General features: G+C 41.2%; 1 long non-coding RNA gene across 2 annotated transcripts in view; it reads right to left on the bottom strand.

The window, feature by feature from the left end:
- LOC108178872 (uncharacterized) overlaps positions 1 to 17,143 on the bottom strand; it is a 204,423-nt gene that overhangs the window by 56,430 nt on the left and 130,850 nt on the right. For both annotated transcript variants that reach the window (XR_011388753.1, XR_011388754.1), the window contains exon 6: positions 1,070 to 1,120. This is a non-coding gene — a long non-coding RNA (uncharacterized lncRNA). The remainder of the gene's footprint in view (positions 1 to 1,069; positions 1,121 to 17,143) is intronic.

Genomic DNA, 17,143 nt, shown 5'->3' with positions numbered 1-17,143 from the left:
TTTTGAGTGAAGCTAAGTACCATTCATATTGTGGGTGGACCTCCAATCAGAAAAGACTGAGGTCCCCATAAGAGGAAGGAATTCTGCCTCCAGACTCAAGAATGCAACATCAGTTCCTGCCAGAATTCCCATTTTGCCTGATTTCAGATCTCATAACTGCCTGTGCCAGTTCGTGGGCGTGGGTGGAGGGGGGTGATGGAGGGTGGTGGTGGTGTATGTTACTGTTTTTGTGTTTCTCTGTAAAACTATGAGTGATAAAAATGAAAATACGTCACATTCTTTCCTCGTTTGTATTTGTCAGGCAATGGTGATCCTTAGTTAGCTCTTCCAACTGCATGAAGACTACCCCATCTTGGATTTGTTTGTTCATTATTTCAGCTAAACTCATTATACTTTATGTCTTTGTCTACTACAATGATTTCCATTCATTGAGATATTTTTGAAAAATATTCTTTTATCTATCATATTCATTAAGGTTCTTGGTTTGGAACTTTTACACATTTGATGAGAAAGCTTTGATATCTTTATCTAGCAATTAGAAAATATTCATTAAACTATAGATTATATTGAAACCCTGTTGAACACAACTTGAGACTCCCATCAATCAGCATCCTGTTTTGCTAACTCTTTAACCAGTTGTTAATCCACCTAACAATATAATTACCAAACCTATGTTCTCCGCCGACTTGCCTGTAAGAATATTTTAACAGTTGCCAGTGAATGCTTCCTAGAAATAAAATAGCCTGTGTTCACAGAATTTCTCCCATCTACCTAGTAACCCATGGAAAACTAATTATGTTGACATACATCGTTGTTTATAGGTGCATTCTGACTCTAACTTTCGCTGTTTTCTTTTGTGAAGAGTTTTTTTAAATAAATCATCTAGAATTTTACCAGAAGGCCATCAAATTAGTAAGAAAGCTTATATCCTATTATTTTATTTATTTAAAAAATTATATTCCTCGAAGATTTAAAATATTTGGTTATATAATTTCATCTCCAAATTCTTTAAATACTTTGCAAAGTCTACATCAAAGAATAATTTTGCTAATTTGAAAAAGATTCTCACCTTCCTGGGCTTCATGTTACTTCTACTGTTTCCAGCTTAAATGTGTTTCATCTTGATAGACAAAGACAAAGATAAAACTGGATTAAGTGAAAAGGCAAATAACCAGGAAAAAGTACTATAACAAATAAAATATACAAATAAACCTTACCTCTGTCCTATTAAAAAGTGCATAAAATCTGGTATTTAAACTGCCAGAACTTCAAAAGATAAATGAGCAAAGGACACTAAAAGATAATTCATGAACAAAATAATATACCTTGATCACAAAAGAGAGGAAATGTGTAGCTTTGTAATATTCTAGTAAATATAACTTAACTTCATGATCATAAGGTAAAATGAAAATAGATCTTTGTAAAAAGTAAGAGTGGGAATGGCAGAGGGAAGAGAGAGAAAGGTTGGAGCATGGGCAGGAGAGAGAGTAGGGTGGGATGTTTCACCTCGTTCCTAAGTCTGTATATATGAAATACATGAAACTTGTATAACTTAAATAAAATTTAAAAAACACTTTTTTTTGACAGGCAGGGTGGACAGTGAGAGAGACAGAGAGAAAGGTCTTCCTTTGCCGTTGGTTCACCCTCCAATGGCCGCCGCGGCCGGCGCGCTGCGCTGATCCGATGGCAGGAGCCAGGTACTTATCCTGGTCTCCCATGCGGGTGCAGGGCCCAAGCACTTGGGCCATCCTCCACTGCACTCCCTGGCCACAGCAGAGAGCTGGCCTGGAAGAGGGGCAACCAGGACAGAATCCGGTGCCCCGACCAGGACTAGAACCCAATGTGCCGGTGCCGCAAGGCAGAGGATTAACCTAGTGAACCGCGGCATCGGCCATAAAAAACACTTTTAAGCTTTTTTCTGTTAAAATACCTCTTGTTTTAAAAAAAGATAAACTACTTTGATGGTGAAGTTATCACCTATTGTCGCTCCCCGTCTTCGTGGAGGAACGACACAGGACCCTGCGCTGTTCTTTCGTCTGCTCGGCCCTCCCCGGGTTTGCTGCTGGTTCTTCCCGGGTTGGCTACTATCCCTTCCACCTCCGTGGAAGGGCAGTTCCCCCTGGCCACATTCCCCACTTCCGCAGGGGAGCGGCACACCGCCGGCCGGCTCTCTCGGGGGCTGCACAGGTGTTCCCCTTAGATGTTCCCCTTAGATGTTCCTGGTGCATGCCATCTCTCTCCTCCTTTATAGTCCTCCTCCGCCAATCCTAACTCGGCTGCCCACACGCCGAGTACGCTGCTCTCCTCCAATCAGGAGCAGGATCAGCTCCTGGAGGTCATCACTCAAGTTGGCAAGAGGCAGCTGCGTAGAAGCTGTTTTCTTCTCTCCCAGCGCCATATTGTGGGAGAGCAGATGCATAGAATAAGTCTTAATTCCAGTAACTTAGTCCAGTCCGGGTTGCTCCCCACACCTATAAACACACATTGTTTATGATATATATTTTAATTATATACATCAATAATAATATATACTGTTACTACCCTTACACACACAAAGCTATGTATCAATAATCAAAATATCCCAAGGAAATGCTGGGCTTTATTTAGTATAAATTTTTCAAAATTTATTCTTAGATTTTAATTATTTTTTCATAATACTTGCACATTTTTGAAGAGTACAATGCAACTTTGCAACACATATACATAGCTTAGGCCAACTATGTTAGGAAACCAGCCTTTCATTCTCCTTGTCTTTGTGTTTGATTTTATATGTTTATAATTAAGAATAGATACCACCTATATAAAAATGATTACTAATAACTTGCTATAAGAAATTCCAATTTTAATTTTTTGTTTGTTTGTTTAAAGAGATGAAATGGAGTAGACATTGTGGTGCACCAGGTTAAGTCACCACTTTGGATTTCCACATCCCATAATAGAATACCCATTTTGAATCATGGCTACTCTGTGCTTCTATCAAGCTTCCTGTTAATGCATCTGGGAAAGCAGCAGAAAATAACCCAAGTACTTGGGCCTCTGTCACCGAAGTGAGAGACCCAGGTGGAGTTTCTGGCTCCTGGATTCAGCCTGACTTAGCCCTGACTGTTATTGGCATTTGGAGAGTGAACCAGTCCAGGGAATTGAAGATTTCTGTCTGTCTCATCATTTGTTTCATCTGCCTTTCAAATAAATAAATAAATGTTTAAAAGAAATAGATACATAAATATATAATTCTATGTGATAAGTACTATGTAATAAAAATCAGTAAAACTTGATCTTCTGTATATAAAGATAATTAAAAATGAATCTTAATGAAGAATCAGAGAGGAGAGGGAGTAGGAGATGGGATGGTTTGCAGATAGGAGGGTGGTTATAGGGGAAAAACTGCTAAAATCCAAAAGTTGTACTTTAGAAATTTATATTTATTAAATAAAGTTTTCTAAAAAATAAAAAAAGAGGTCTTAGAATACACCAAAACTTTTATGAGTGTAGTGACTACCAGAGGCTGGAAAGCTGAGGAGGGAGCATGATTGATGGGTACAAGGGTGCAATTGGATGAGAAGAATAACTTGTAATGATCTGTAGCACAGTGAAGAAACTGAAAACAAGTTTGTTCTCAAAATAGCTAATAGCATTCTGATTATTCCCAACACAAATGATAAATATTTGAGGTGATGTATATGCTAATTACTCTGATCATTACATGTTATATGCATGTATACTACAGTGTACTTCTAAGTATGTACAATTGTATGTATGTTTATTACAAATATTCTCTTCAAAAAGACACTAAATGATTCTTTTCTTACCTTTTAATTTGATATTTTTTGAATTTCTTATAAAATATATGAATGACTTTAACAATTGAAAAAACAACAATGATTTTATTTTTTTAAACTACATTGAGCAGTTCTTACTTCTTCCAAACCAATAGATGCTGGGCTTATTTTTAGTAACAGCCATTTACTTAGTCAAGAAAAATCATAAATATGATTTTGGTTTCAGGTATTCTATCCTAAATATGAGAGGAAAAAAGGAAGCAATCATGACATGATCCCTAAGGCATAAGAAGTCTTTCTCCTGAAACTACTCCTCAGAATGCTGAAACTCAACATTCTCAGCCATGAATCAATAACCAACCACAGTTAGCCTAGAACAGGAGCTTCAGCAGGCAACACTGGTTGGTTTTGCCAAGGGAAGGGGGTAGGAGAAGTTAAAGACCATATATTGAACAGCCAGCCTCTTCATTTCAGAAACACATCCCTATGGATTCCTCCCACTGCAGTGCATGTCAGTATACCCTTAACAATTCATATTGCTTTTATGAGAACTATGGTCTCAGGACTGACACCACGCAATGCTAAACAGGAATGAGCAGAGTTACCCTCCCATGAGTTTGACAATCAATTACAGGCATCCTTGAGCCTTCCTCCAGGTATTCACTTATGTGACATGAGACGCTCCCTATTCAAAAATGTGGAAATACAAGGGTGCCACAAAACAATTCAGGGAAAATGGAATTAAAAATATGTTTCTTCAAGTGTAAACATTTTGAAATTGTACATACTCACAGTAGTATGAGGTGAAAAAAAGAACAATTTCTGTAGAAAAAGAAGAGGAAAAGTCTCATCACGCTTCCACCATTTGATATTTATTAATAAAACTATGCTGACAGTGAGGAAGCTAGAGCAAAGATATCACACTTTAAAAATAAAGACAGGGGTGACTTTTTGTACTGGCAGTTAAGATACTGATTGGGACATCTACAACCCGTATCAGAGTGCCTAGCTCTGCTCCCAATTCCAGCTTGCTGTTAGTGTACACTGTGGGAGGCAGCAGATGATGGCTCAAGTACTGATGTCTCTGTCACCCACATGGGAAACCTGGATGGAGTTCCTGGCTTCTATCTTCAATTGCGCCAAACTTAGCATTTAGAGAGTGACCCAGGAGATAAGAATGCTCTCTCACTCATCTCTCTCTCTCTCCCTCTCTCTCCCTCTCTCTCTCTTTCCCTCTCCCTCTCTCCCTCTCTCCCTCTCTCTCTCAAACAAATTAATGAAATTAAAGAGAATTTTCCAGATTCAATCTGTAGCATTAGAATAAAGGGTATAGGGGCTGGCACTGTAGTGCAGCTGGTTAAGCTGCTGCTGTAACACAGACACCATTTATCAAAGTGCCAGTTGGAGACATAGGTGCTCTGCCTCCAATCCAGCTCCCTGCTACTGCACTTGGAACGACAGCAAAAAAACATCCAAAGTGCTTGAGGTCCTGCCAATCACATGGGAGACCTCGATGGAGTTCTGGGATTCTGGTTTCAGCCATTTGTGCAGTGAACCAGCAGATGAAAGATCACTGTCTTTCTGTGTGTCTTTATCCATACATATTTATTAGAAAGAAATGTAAATATTAGCCTCACATAATGGTGCCATCAGACAATATATGCCTGCTGATACGATGCAATGAGAAGTGCCAGGACATTACAAGGGAAGTTGAGAAATCTGAATGTAGATAGAATATTATATATTAATAATATTGTATCAATGTTGAGTTTCTTGACTAAGATAATTTATTGTAGTTATTATCTAAAGGAATGCCTTTGTGCTTAGAAGACAAACCTGAGAAATGTAAGGATAATGCTTGCAGCTTCCTTTCAAATGGTTTAGATAAAAAGGAAAAAGAAAGTGTAAAAAGGAAAGATGACTATTCATTAAATACACAAAACATATATGATACACATATACATACAGAATGTATGTGAGGGGAACCAATATGGACAAGAAGTTAGCAATTAATGAAGAGTATATTAAAATATTTGACGTTTAGAGAATTTACCATCCTACTTTTCTATGAGTTTCTAATATTCAAAATTAGATTGAGAAAGAGACATGCAAAACAAACACATACCGCTGTGATAGATGGAAGAAGCATATGATGTTTAAGATGTCTGGTTTTGCATACAGCTTTGGAAACTCTGGGAAGGTAGCCTAGCTGCTTGGGATCTTAGTTTCCTCTTCTGAAAAGTGAGACAGGTGCACTGAATGATCTCCAAGGCCCTTTCCTATGACAAGAGTGTGTATTTGAGAATAAAAAGTCAAATAGTTATGATTGTGGGTGTATGTTTACATATACAGATAGCGTAATAAAATTGCTATTTCCCTTCATAAAATTAATACCTGTTAATTCCATAATTTAAAAATTATTCTTTAATAGTATCTTGGCTAATTGTGCATACTCAATGGTATTTTCTTACTTGAAATTGAGATTATATTTCTTCTTCTAAGAATCAGATCTCTTTTCTACTTTAAAAAGATAATTCTCATGGAAGGAGTTGGGAGGATTCTCTGCCTTTCACCTTTTTTGAATAGTTTGAGAAGAATTGGAATTAGTTCTTCTTTAAAAGTCTGGTACCTTGGCCGGCACTGAGACTCAATAGGCTAATCCTCTGCCTGCGGCACTAGCACCCCGTGTTCTAGTCCGGGTCGGGGCACTAGATTCTGTCCTGGTCGCTCCTCTACCTGTCCAGCTCTCTGCTGTGGCCCGGGAAGGCAGTGGAGGATGGCCCAAGTCTTTGGGCCCTGCACCCGCATGGGAGACCAGGAGAAGCACCTGGCTCCTGGCTTCAGATCAGCACGGTGCGCCAGCCACAGCACGCCAGCCGCAGCGGCCATTGGAGGTAAACCAATGGAAAAGGAAGACCTTTCTCTCTGTCTCTCTCTCACTGTCCACTCTGCCTGTCAAAAAAAAAAAAAAAAAGAAAGAAAGAAACTATAAAACATTGATAAAAAAAAAAAAAGAAGAAGACAAAGAAATGGAAAGGCAGCCATGGTCATGTATTAGAAGAATGAATAGGGGTCAGAGCTGTGGCGTAGCAGGTGAAGCCACTGCCTGCAGTGCCGGCATCCCATGTGGACACTGATTTGAACCCTCCCTGCTCCACCTCTGATCCAGCTCTCTGCTATGGTCTGGGAAGGCAGTGGAGGATTGCCCAAGTGGTTGGGCCCCTGTATCCCTGTGGGAGACTCGGAGGAGGCTCCTGGCTTCTGGCTTCGGATTAGCTCAGCTCTGGCCATTGCAGCCTAATGGGGAGTGGACCAGCAGATAGAAGACCTCTCTCTCTCTCTCTGCCTCTCCTTCTCTCTCTGTGTAACTGAATTTTAAATAAATAGGTCTTTTTAAAAAGAAGAAGAATTAATAATATTAAAATACTCATACTGGTCAAAGTGATTTGTAAATTGAATGCAATGCCTATCAAGACACTCACTACATTTTTCACAGGACTAGAAGAAACACTATTAAAATTTGTATGGAACCACAAAGATCCCAAATCGCCAAAGCAACCTTGGAAAAAAAGAATAAAACAAAAGGCATTATACTCCCTGACTTTAAAATACATTGCAATGCTACAATAATTAAAGCAGCATGATATTAGCATAAAAACATATCTATAGACCAATGGAACAGAATAGAGACCTAGAATTAAACCCATGTATACTCATCCAACTGATCTTTAATAAAGGTGCTAAGAATACACATTGGACAAAAGACAGTCTTTTTAATAAATGATACTGGGGAAGTGGATTCCACATGCAGAAGAATTAATTCAGTAGCACTCATCATGTACAAAAGTCATTTTAAAAGAACAAATAACACTTTATATAAATTAAATTTATGAGAAAACAGGGGAGACACTGTCGGACATTGGATTGGGCAAGAATGTTTTTTATTAGACTCCAAAAATATGAGAAACAAAAAGCAAAAATAGAAAAATTGGATCTCATCAAACTAAACAGCTTCGGTATGCAGCAAAGGAAACAATCAACAGAGTGAAAAGAATCAATATAATGGGCAAAATACCTGCAAGTTATATATTTGACAAGGAATTAATAACCAGAATATAATGGGCAATAGACCTAAACAGAAATTTCTGAAAGGGAGACACACAAAGGTATAGGAAATGCAAATCAAAACCATGATGATATGCATCTCACCCCAGTTAGAAGGGCTATTGTCAAAAAGGCAAAAGAGAACAATTGTTAGAGAGGATGTGTTTAAAAAGGGAATTCTTGCACTTTGTCAATGAGAATGTGAATTATTACAGTCATTATGGAAAACAGTATGGAACTTCCTCAAAATAATAAAAAACTAAAAATGGAACTACCATATGATCTAGCAATTGCACTACTGAGTATACACCCAAGTGAAATGAAATTAGTATTTTAAAGAAATTGCAGGGGCCAGTGTTGGGATGTGGTAGGTTAAGCTTCCACCTGTGGTACCAGCATCCCATTTGGGCACTAGTATGTGTCATAGCTACTCCTCTTCTGATCCAGATCTCTTCTTATCACCTGGGAAAGCAGTAGAAGATGGTCCAAGTGCTTGGGCCCCGGTACCCATGTGAAAGACCCAGAAAAAGCTCCTGGATCTTGGCTTCGGATCAGCCTAGCTCCACCCATTGCAGCCATTGGGGTGTGAACCAGCAGATGGAAGACTTCTCTATTTCTCCCTCTCTCTGTCTATTACTCTACATCTCAAACAAATGAATAAATCTTTTAAAAAGAAGAAAAAGAAGAGGAAGAGGAAGAAATTGCAGCATTATTCACAACAGCCAAAAAAGGGAAACAACTTAAATGTCTATTGAATGAATTAAAAAAGAAAATATGGTACATATATACAATGAAATACTACTAAGAGATAAAAATAGATGAAATCTTTTTATTTGCAACAACATGGATAGAACTGGAAGTCACTTTGTTAATTGAAATAAACCAAGCTCAGAAAGACAAGTACTCACCTGTGGGGTCTAAAAAGTTAATTAGTAGAAATTACAAAGTATAGGGGGCCGGCGCAGTGGCACACTAGGTTAATCCTCCACCTGCGGCGCCGGCATCCTATATGGGCAGCGGGTTCTAGTCCCGGTTGCTCCTCTTCCAGTCGAGCTCTCTACTGTGGCCCGGGAAGGCAGTGGAGGATGGCCCAAGTGCTTGGGTGCCTGCACCCACGTGGGAGACCAGGAAAAAGCACCTGGCTCCTGGCTTCGGATCAGCGTAGCTCTGGCCATAGCAGCCATTGGGGGTTGAACCAACAGAAGGAAGACCTTTCTCTCTGACTCTCCCTCTCACTGTCTGTAACTCTACTTATCAAATAAATAAATAATATTTTAAAAAATATGTGGGGAGCAACCCGGCCTAAACTAAGTTACTGGAATTAAGACTTATTCTATGCATCTGCTCTCCCACAATATGGCGCTGGGAGAGAAGAAAACAGCTTCTACGCAGCTGCCTCCAGTTCAACCAATAAACTGTAGGACCTGCTCCTGATTGGAGGAGAGCAGCGTACTCGGCGTGTGGGCAGCCGAGTTGGGATTGGCGGAAGAGGACTATAAAGGAGGAGAGAGACAACATGCACCAGGAACATCTAAGGGGAACATCTACCTGAAGGAACACCTGTGCAGCCCCCGAGAGAGCCGGCCGGCGGTGTGCCGCTCCCCCGCGGAAGTGGGGAAGGTGGCAGGGGGAACCGCCCTTCCACAGAGGTGGAAGGGTTGGTAGCCAACCCGGGAAGAACCAGCAGCAAACCCGGGGAGGGCCGAGCAGACAGAAGAACAGCGCAGGGTCCTGTGTCGTTCCTCCACGAAGAGGGGGAGCGACATAATGGTGCCGTGACTCAGATATGAAGCCTAGGCAGGGTTTAGTGTCGTTCCTCCATGAAGAGGGGGAGCGACAAAAATACAAACACACCAATGCACCAATGGAAAACCAACAACAGGGATTATATAGTGCTTGGTAACTTTAATATCCATCTCCACTTCATCAGCCAGAATTCTTCCAGGATGTGCAGATCCTCTTCTAAATGTCCAAGCCTTACTCAGAAATAACTTCAGCATGCCTGTCCATAAGCATTGTACTAAAAGCTTGGGCTTTTCATCCACAAAATTTACACACTCAGTTTAAATCTTCAGTCATTATTAACTGATTTTTCAAGAATATTTTTCTCTCACTATATATTGTACAAAATGTGCAAAGTACACGAATGTTACCTTTGGTTATTGAGAGACTGACACTGCAGCTCACTCCCTCACTTTTTGGCACATGCTTTCCTGATCCATTCCTATACCCTGATAAGTATTCTGTATGGTATGATGATGATAAGTATTTTTAGCCCCTCTGGCTGGCAAACACAATTTCTTACTTGAATTTTACTGAGTAACATTATGACAAATCCAGAGTAATAATCCCCCAAGAGTAGCAGCAGTGTGGGATATTACTTGTGAGCATCACCTACGATATATATATGGCCACAGTGGCATGAACTCCTACCCCAAGCTGCTACATAAACCATTTTTGAGGGATGCAGGATAATTAATACTCTCAGGAATCCTGACCATTTTCATACTCTCTTGAGTTCTGCACCTTGCTCTTCTCCCATCAGCTCAGGTCCCGGAAGTTTGGTATCTCAAAAGAGAGAGGCAGCTGACCACCACTTGACTGATATAACTAAATCACTGATGTTACTTCAAGATCACAAGAATATCCAAACAAAGTTCTTCCCCATTCTGTAAAACTTTCCAGAAAACATCTTGTTCCACCCACATTAAGAATACTTACCCACATCTAATTTAAGTCATCATTCTCATATCATGTCTATTTAAAAGGTCAAAACATTACTAAATGTTTCCCCATTTCTCACTAACATCTTCTGGTGAACCTCAAGCATTTTGAGATTAATGCCAAAAATACAAACATTATTTGAGAAAGAACAAATCTAGTGTACTTTCCTATGTAATACACTCAGTTATAACACTGAAGCTAATACAAAGGGTATGGTCCCATTCACAATTCAAACCAGAAATCTTTTCTACCAGGACGGTGGCATTAGCAATTAAGAATGACAATAGTTTATGTAAACAAAACAGTTGGAGCAATTTGGAGAGGTAAATGGTAACTCCAATCTAGTGACAAACCACTTGACATATAGTTCTGAAAAACTATCTCATTTAGACAGAGCAGAAACCGTAGCCAAGCCAAGAGGTGGTTTAAGCAAAGCCAGAGCAGAAGATGTCGGCTGGGTTACATGATTCTCTCTACAGAGTTTTTACATGGTACACCATGTTCTGAATCTTTCTTTGATATATATAGAAGCTGGAAGAAAACAAGCCATTTATTTTTAGTCAATATGTTGTTATGTTACATTAAATAATCCATCTTGTTCAAAGGATGTAACTAAATTCCATTAGCCATTAAGGTTTTCCCTTCAATTTATATTGACTTGCTGGATTGTTTGGCAATTGCCACAAAACTTAGATCAAGGAAAGAAAGACAGGCCAAACTTTTAGAATCAGATGGAAACCTTTTGCCCTTATTCCTGCTGGTCTTTATTTCCAGTAAATTGTGTTTTCTGGCTTAAAATGAGGCCTCAAATGAATATGCCTGTCATTGTTTTAAAAATAATAATCATGGATTGTTAAGAAATAAGCAAGAACAAAGCATGTATTTTTATTTCTCTACCTTTCCCTTCAACTTAATGGCTATTAAAGAGCAATGATTGTCCCCTAGAAACAGGAGTTCTTTCAACTGCACCAGAAAATGCATTTTAGAACGTGAACAAGCTAGCTGCAGCCCTATCTTTGTTTGGCAACCTGAGTATTCTCTTCACTTAGCCCCGTTCATAGCAACACACAAAGGACTACTCTGCAGCCAGGGATAATAGCTGATCCCATAATCTGGCACTAACACTTAGAAAGATTAATTACCCTATTAAAATCTTAGACATTACTAAGGAAATCTTTGCATAAACCTTTAACTCACAACAAATGCAGCCTCCTTGGTGCCTTCAGTTTGTTACACAATAGAGGTCCTCACCCGCCCATCCTTGTTCACCATTGTTTCCGGTATCTTCAGGAGTATCCAGAATCACTTACACAAAAGTGCACACACATTGGCACATCCACCCTGAGCAACAGAGAGCCCAAGCTGCTGCCCAATACAAAGGCATAAAGCAGAAGTGTGGTTGGAACAGATAAAGTAAAAACTCGTCCTGTCTATAAATTGCCTGCTTCAGAGATTAAACAGCAGGGAAAAAACACTCCGTGATTCAAAGGCTGCTGCTGTGTCAGAACCGGAGGTGCCTAAGCAGATTCAGGTTGTAATCCCCATACAAATTATATGCCCAATATGTGAAATAATGAGGAGGGCTCACTTCATGATACTTAGAATCAAAGTTCCCCTCTAGAGTACACCATTTGTGCTCAGACTTTAGGGATGCCTCCACATCTCATTTCTACACTCGCTGTCAAAATGTCGTAGTGCCCTTCTTCTCAGGGTTGCTTCCTTCTTGAACTTCGTAACACATTTCCAAGCAGAATCCAGTGGTTTCAAGACATACACATAACCAAATGGAAGAGGACATGCAGAATGGCCAAATAGGTTATAACTCATTGATGGTCATTACAAAGAAACACTTAGCCACCTCCATTCCCTGTACCAATTGACTATATCATCAAACACACCTGGTCAAATTCTGTCCTCAGAAAACATGCTAGAGTACTGTTGACGGTACCCTGGTTATGAGCATGACCAATAGTGTCAGAATCCCACCTCCAGCATGAGCCCAGGCAGTGAAGTTATCTGATTGTCCTCATATACCCCTCTGTACGATGGGAATGATAGTAACACCGAATGCACAAAGATACAGGCGGATGAAATGAGGAAAGGCATGGAAAGCACCTGGCACAGCACCCAACACATAGGCAGTGCTCAGAAAATGTTAGCTGGCCGGCACCATGGCTCACTGGGTTAATCCTCTGCCTGCAGCACCGGCACTCTGGGTTCTAGTCCCGGTTGGGGCGCCGGATTCTGTCCCAGTTGCTCCTCTTCCAATCCAGCTCTCTGCTGTGGCCCAGGAAGACAGTGGAGGATGGCCCAAGTACTTGGGCCCCTGCACCCGCATGGGAGACCAGGAGGAAGCACCTGGCTCCTGGCTTCGAATAGGCGCAGCGCACTGGCCATGGGGGCCATTTGGGGGGTGAACCAACGGAAGGAAGACCTTTCTCTGTCTCTCTCACTGTCTAACTCTGCCTGTCAAAAAAAAAAAAAAAAAAAAGAAAAGAAAATGTTAGCTGTAGGTGTACTTGTCCTGGTGGATAATCACTTACAAATTGACTTCAGAATCATAGAGCAAGCTACAATCCAAGCAAGGAGACAATTTACTCACTCATATTTTAGAGTTAATGAATAGATCAGTTGCATCTTAAGCACAGTTTTGACAAACTTAACGACAGGGACACACAAGTGTCACAAAATCAGTGGAACCAGAGTCTCAGAAATATACTTTACTAATCTTACTCTACCCATATCATTCCCACAACCCAATAGTAAGTAGGTCAAACATCTTCAGCCACAAAGGCTAAATGCCTCCACCCTGAGACCATACGTAATCCTTTCCAAAAGGCAGGTGTGGGCAATATCAGGGAACATTTTAAGCATCCAGTCTTTCCCTTTTATGCCCTCTTTTACCTCTCAAGACCTCCCTTTCAAACATAAGAACTATGGTAAGCAATCAATGAATGTTTTCTTGTCCTGACTTAAGCCCTCCCATCTCCCAGAATCCTTCCATCTTCTGGAAAGTTCCCAAAGCCAGCTATATTAAAACTATAAAAAACAAGCTCCCACACATTCACTCACTTCTGAGTCACTAATTTCAGAAGTATAAGGCAAAATGGGGAGCTTTGAGAACAATACTACAAGTGAGAAAATCAGTTTCATTTTATGTGCCAACACCAATCGACTGGTAATGGCTTTCTGGCCTGCAGCATTAAGCCAAATTATGAGCAGCAGGAAAGTGTGCTGATATCTATTAGCTATGCCTTCCATGGTCATAAGAGGGTGGATTACCAGATTGCTTGCACTTGATGTCCTAGATCTAATTCAAAGAAAAGAAAATTGAGACCAAGAGACAGTAGGTAGGACTTTTCTAAGATGATGCTGATGTGAGCGGTAGATTTCAACTCTAAATCTAATGGCTAGTGAACGTCCCATCACACTTAGTTACTTATTTGTTGCTTGCTTCTTCTGTACCATAGCACTGGAAACTGTCATGTATAATGTGCATCAATGTATAATGCCTACTTTGACAGGCAAATACTCAAGGCTTTGGGGCCGGTGCTGTGGCACAGCGGGTTAAAGCCACAGCCTGCAGAGCCAGCATCCCATATAGGCACCGGTTCATTTCCCGGATGCTCCACTTCCAATTCAGCTCTCGGATATGGTCTGGGAAAGCAGTAGAGGATGACCCAAGTTCTTGGGCCCCTGTGCCCACATGGGAGACCCAGAAGAAGCTCCTGGATCCTGACTTTGGATCAACTCAGCTCTGACTGTTGCAGTCACTTGGGGAGTGAACCAGCGGATGGAAGACCTCTCTCTTTCTCTCAATCTCTCAATCTCTCTCTCTCTCTCTCTCTCTCTCTCTCTCTCCATGGATCTACCTCTTTCTGTAACTCTTTCAAATAAGTAAAATAAAATCTTAAAAAAATACTCAAGGCTTTGAAATCTGCATTACAATACTCCTATAAAGTTGTGAAGACTATATACATTACAATCATAACAGTAGTACATTCAATGACATACATGCTTCTAATTTTGTCATATGTAATAACTCATTTAATCCTCTGAATATTGCTGTTTTGCAGATGAGAGACCTTAAACAGAAAGGTAAAATAAATCATGAAATACAAGAAACTTGTATAACTTAAAGAAAATTTAAAAAATAAAAAAAATACTGGATCCAGAGTCCATGCTCAATATTACTCTACTAAATTGTCTCTCCTATCTAATTTATATACAGCAGTTTACATTGTGCATCTAATAAAACTGGAGCTAGGCATTTGGTACATGGATTAAGTTGTCACTTGGGACACCCACATCCCATATCAAAGTGCCTGGGTTCAAACCGAAGCTCCTCCACTTCCAACCTGGATTCTTGTTAATGCACACCCTTGGTGGCAACAGATTACTCAAGTACTTGGGTCCTTGTCACTCATGTGGGAGACTCAAATGGTGTTCCTGACTCCTGCCTGGCCCAGGCCTGGCTGTTGTGGAATTTGGGAAGTGAACAGGTAAATAGAATATCGATCTCTGTCTACCTTGCAAATAAAATGAAAAAAGAAATATTTAAAACAAAATGTTGCTGGCCATCAATTAAAATAGGATACTTGACCAGAAAGAACATCCTTACAGGCAACTTCCAGTCACATCTAAGTCTGATTGCTTCCCATGGTTCTCGATGTGGTTTGGACATACCCTTAATCTCTCAAGTTGGCAGCCCCTATAATATGTTCCTGCCTTATCATGTAATTTCCAACCAATGAAAAGCCTTTTGGCCTTCCACATATAACTGAGACACAAAACAGGCCTGGGACCCCAACCCCACCACTTCTTCCTATACTTTGAAGCAGAGAGAACTATGGTTTTGCATCTGAAACCACTGCTGCAAATTCTATAACCACCTACAGGCAAAAAGGGTACAGGGCAGGAGGGAGCAAGGTTACAGGATAAAAGATAGGATAGTAGCCGGCGCCGCAGCTCACTAGGCTAATCCTCCACCTTGCGGCACCAGCACACAGGGTTCTAGTCCCAGTCGGGGCACCAGATTCTGTCCCAGTTGCCCCTCTTCCAGGCCAGCTCTCTGCTGTGGCCCAGGAAGGCAGTGGAGGATGGCTCAAGTGCTTGGGCCCTGCACCCCATGGGAGACCAGGAAAAGTACCTGGCTCCTGCCATCAGATCAGCGCGGTGCGCCGGCCACAGCAGCCATTGGAGGGTGAACCAACAGCAAAGGAAGACCTTTCTCTCTGTCTCTCTCTCTCACTGTCCACTCTGCCTGTCCAAAAAATAAATAAATAAATAAATAAATAAATAAATAAAAGATAGTAGGATAGTGTCATCAAAAGAGGAGATAAGGCAACAGCCTGATATTTTTCAAGAGAAACTAACAATACCCTCATCCACACCCTTCAATCACCTGTTCAGCAGCCCTGAGCACTAACTGCATGGCAGTGTATGGAGCAGTAAAGACAAAATAATCACAAGCTACTCCTCCAGCACTCAAGGAGGTCACATGCCAGAACAGAGGCAGACATATGAGAAAATAGCTGAAAACAAACAGATCAAGTACAGAGCCAAATGCATTCACAGTGTACTCAATAGGAGTATACAGGAACAGTAGCAAGATTAGCAGGGTCTCAGTGAGTGAGGGACCAAGAAAAGTCAGGGGAGGCTCCCACAGTTCCCCTGCTCTTATCTGTAGGCTCTGTCCAGTGTGGATGCTACACAGGAGGGAAACATGTAAGAGCCAACAAGAATGCAGTTGGTTCTCCCATTTAGGTTTCTGTATCGCAGTGCTGAGCCTACCTGGACCCTGACTCTTGTGAGGGAATGTCGCTCCCCCTCTTCGTGGAGGAGCAACACAGGATCCTGCGCTGTTCTTTCGTCTGCTCGGCCCTCCCCGGGTTTGCTGCTGGTTCTTCCCGGGTTGGCTACTATCCCTTCCACCTCCGTGGAAGGGCAGTTCCCCCTGGCCGCATTCCCCACTTCCGCAGGGGAGCGGCACACCGCCGGCCGGCTTTCTCGGGGGCTGCACGGGTTCCCTTAGATGTTCCCCATAGATGTTCCTGGTGCATGCCGTCTCTCTCCTCCTTTATAGTCCTCCTCCGCCAATCCTAACTCGGCTGCCCACACGCCAAGTACGCTGCTCTCCAATAAGGAGCAAGTCCTACAGTTTATCAGTTGAACTGGAGGCAGCTGTGCGGAAGCTGTTTACTTCTCTCCCAGCGCCATATTGTGGGAGAGCAGATGCATAGAATAAGTCCTAATTCGAGTAACTTAGTCTAGTCCGGATTGCTCCCCACAAGGGAAGTCATACTACTATATTCAAAGAGCACAGTATTTGTTGGCAGGGAAGTGTACTTCCACCTAACTCCTTACTTGTGCTTGACCCTGAGTGAGTTATGCCAACTTCCCCTAGATACACAAGATGCTTATTTCAAGGGCTCTTGTAAAGACCAACTGAGATAAAATGATGAACAGAACCTAACAAATAAGTTGTGCTAAATGTCCTACCTTCCTTATATCAATGTCCCACCTTCCTTTTTTCT

The sequence above is a fragment of the Oryctolagus cuniculus genome, chromosome 5 (assembly GCF_964237555.1).
Source record: "Oryctolagus cuniculus chromosome 5, mOryCun1.1, whole genome shotgun sequence".
NCBI lineage: Eukaryota > Metazoa > Chordata > Mammalia > Lagomorpha > Leporidae > Oryctolagus > Oryctolagus cuniculus.
This window is presented reverse-complemented; position numbering and strand designations above follow the sequence as displayed.